Genomic DNA, 3,768 nt, shown 5'->3' on the forward strand with positions numbered 1-3,768 from the left:
TGCCCAAATGGATCCTTGTTGTTGTCTTTGTATTCTTCTTCTTCAGAAGAGTCGAAGACTTCAGGTTCTGAGGCTCTATCTTCACTGCTGCTAGCGAAAACAATCTCTAGCGAAGTCGGCAACTGTAAAGTTTTTTTTAGCCATTTTCTCTCTCTCTCTCTCTCTCTCTCTCTCTCTCTCTCTCTCTCTCTCTCTCTCTCTCTCTCTCTCTCTCTCTCTCTCTCTCTCTCTCTCTCTCACAGACGTAAACTGATGGGAGACACGTAGGTCCTTAGTGATTTCTCGATGTCCATTGGTCATTTCAGACCTTGATGGCTGCCGGCCGAGATTTCCTTGACGGACACACGAATCCACCAATCCCACACAGTGTAAAGTCAAGCTGCTTTGAGCGGCCATATTGGCTGCTGTGCCCTGGTTACAGTCTCACAGGAGATACCGCTGGAAAGCTACTCTTCCAGCAATTCCGCGGATATCTGAATCATATTTCTACTCCTTATAATCGAAAATATATGATTAATTACGTAAAATTACGCGCCGGCGCGTCCACCGACTCGCGCATGCTCTATGAGTGCACATACGGGTACTTCTCAAGCATGCCGGGTAATCTGTGACGTTTCGCTCTCTCAAAAGTTGGGCCATTTGTCATCATGCGCCATTGAGCAACTCTCATAGGAATGAATGAGGCCCCGCCTCCCACGCTGTATCCAGTTCTTATTATACATCCATGATTTATACGCGTACGGCGTAGGAAGTGCCGTACGCACTTTCCTCGCCGGGACGCAATGTTTTGTGAATCGGAAAATGTCGGAACATTTCTGTACCTATTTTTTTTATTTCTACTACGTAAGCAACCTTCCCACGTGAATCCTACGCACAGCGTTATAATTGAGGCCCCTGGACACATTTTTAACAAATCTAATGTTGTTATGCTCAAATGCTTTTTTTAATGTCACATGTAAAAAAGCCGGGGGTGATACGATGCAGCCTCAAGCTACTCTCTGCCAAAGCAAATCAAACAAAGAAATCAAAGGCTGTATAAACACATTCTCTTTGGTACATTTCTCTTCCACTCTGTTCAGCACCAAATCCTCAACCCTCATCAAAAATCTATTTCTGTCATTTATTCTCTCACTCTCTGGTAGCAAAAGGCGACCCTGATATTATTCTGGTTCTTTCAGGTCTCTTTTTGTTCTCATGAAATTCAGGGACTCAGGGACTTTCAGTAACTCTTAGCTGATGGGCAGATGATTCAGACCCTGGTCAGTTTATAATGAAAAGGTATCATAAAATCAGAAATCCCATTCTCTGTAGGAGCTTTGCCGATAGAGTGGTGCAGGGAGGACGTATTTACCCGGAAGAAAACTGTGCTTGGGTTCCCTCGACAAAAAGCAATGGGATTTCTCCATAGGATTTTGGAAAATAGCTCGAAATAAGGTCTGTGGAAAACGAACCTGTTTGATAAATGCACCTTTTGTTCAGCCGGATAATCTCCACGTACTTTTATAATTTCCAAAACATAAATCTAATCGCCAGAAGCAAAATGCTAACGTTATGCTATAAATAAACTACAGCCGAGTACATCAGGGTCGCACGACTTCAACGTCACGCCAACTTAAGATCCATATTCAAAAATACAGATTCTAAATGGTACAAGTTGAAGCGTTTGTTTGAACAGTGTGCAGGAGGCAGGAACTTGCTTACAAGCAGAACAGGACAAACAAACTAAGAGGAGTGTTTACGTGTTCGGCGTAATGACGTACAACGGCCTCCACAACTTCTGTAGTCCTATTCAGCCACTTGGTAACAACCATCGTTTTTCAGACACGTGAACTCTTCAGAAATCACCAGTGGGGTCTCTGCTGATGTATTTAATGTCGTAGAACAAAACGTGATCCGCCTCTTAAATGTGTCTCAACCACAGACCTTATTTCCAGCTGTTTTCCAAAATCCTCTGGAGAAATCCCATTGGCTGAGACGAGGGAACAGGAAGTGGTAAAATGTTAATTCACTTCCGGGTTTTAGGACTCGTCACAGTGACGTATACTAGAGTATACTCTAACCTTTCAAATAGAAAATCTGATTTGAATAGGTTATTGTGAAATCCTGGAATAAGACAGAACCCCTGCCATTGAGTATTCAGCTTAAACATAGTCAGGCCAATAGGGTATTGCAGGTACAGATACAAAATGATAACAACGTTTAAAAATACATCTGTTACCTTTTGAACTCAAAATATTCAGCACTATCTTTTGTAGGACTTGAATCTGATAACATGTGGGCAGTATTGTGTGAGACAATATTTAAAGACAGGTGAAAGCCTTTAGCAGAGTTGAAAGCTGTTAGATTAATATCCTTTAATAAAGTGGGATTTGCATCAATGTTCACTTGGTTATTTCATGTTCTGTCGATTGTATTATTTCTTTACGTGCACTTTATAACACCAAATTCAACTTTAAAACCTTTCAGTTGTCTTTCAGTCACTTCTCTTGGTGTCCTCACCATATTGATGAGGTACAGTCCTCAGGGAACAGTTTATTATTCAGGCAGCAGGTCAGTGACACATATGTATTGGTCAGTTTAGACGGCAACAATACATAACCTATTCTGTCTTTAAGTATGAATATGTTCTGGTCACAAAAGTGTTGAGTAACATGGTATCAAAGTCAAAGTCAACTTTATTGTCGATCTTTCCTTTTTTTCAGAGAAATCGAAATACCGTTTCCAACAATCCTGAATACTAAAAGACAAATATATATGAAAATATGTAAAAGAATATGTATATACCTATATATACACACTCAACAGACACATGTATACATATGTAAAAGCACAACAATCAATATATACAAAATAACAGTCACTTCAATATCTTTGGGAGCCAAATTCTAAGTTCCTGCTATCCATTCTCTCCCTGTCTCTCTGTCACGTCTTGTTTTATCTGAAGTGCAGCGGACCCTCCTAACTGATACTGTCATCACCCTCTCTAATGTCGGGCCCTAAACAAGGCCACATTTCACCACCGTATCACGGACTCCAACGCCCAATGCTTTCAGCTCGGACACACCTGTGTGTCTCACAACATCACAGGCCATTTCCCCTGTCCTCCGACAAACAAGGACAACCCCCCCTCACAAACACACACACACACACACACACACACACACACACACACACACACACACACACACACACACACACACACACACACACACCGTCTCTAAGACAAATGATGATTCTCTCTGGTTGGGAGGGGGTGTTGTTGCTGGTGAAGGACGGGGCTTGTCTCATCTGTAAGCTTAAAAGGAAACATTGCTTTACTTTTCCATCCGTCTGGTTTTGATCGGTCTTAACACAGATGTTGTTGAAGATAAGATCATTTTGAAGTAAATCAGCTGCATCAGTGGCTTGATGATTATAATAACATAAGTTGATTACAGTACGACAGGAAATATTGAGTATGTTCACCTTTGGTCAATTAGTATCGGTGTCATCCTTCAAATCCAATTTCAATTTACAATCTCATACACACATTGATTCACGTCATGGTTAATATATACATAAATCACTTCTTTCAGCGGTCAATATTGTTACAGTATGCATGAAGAGTGATTTCCAACTTTTCTCTGACAGTTTTTTTACCTCCCTTTGCTTCAATCTATCGAATGAGAATCCTGATTAGGAGAAAATGAACAACAGCTCATCAGCAACTATGTTATGAGAGGTCACAGGTAGACATTGCAATATTTAAACGTGAAACATCATAACATA

This window comes from Gymnodraco acuticeps, unplaced genomic scaffold, assembly GCF_902827175.1.
Source record: "Gymnodraco acuticeps unplaced genomic scaffold, fGymAcu1.1, whole genome shotgun sequence".
Taxonomy (NCBI): Eukaryota; Metazoa; Chordata; class Actinopteri; order Perciformes; family Bathydraconidae; genus Gymnodraco; species Gymnodraco acuticeps.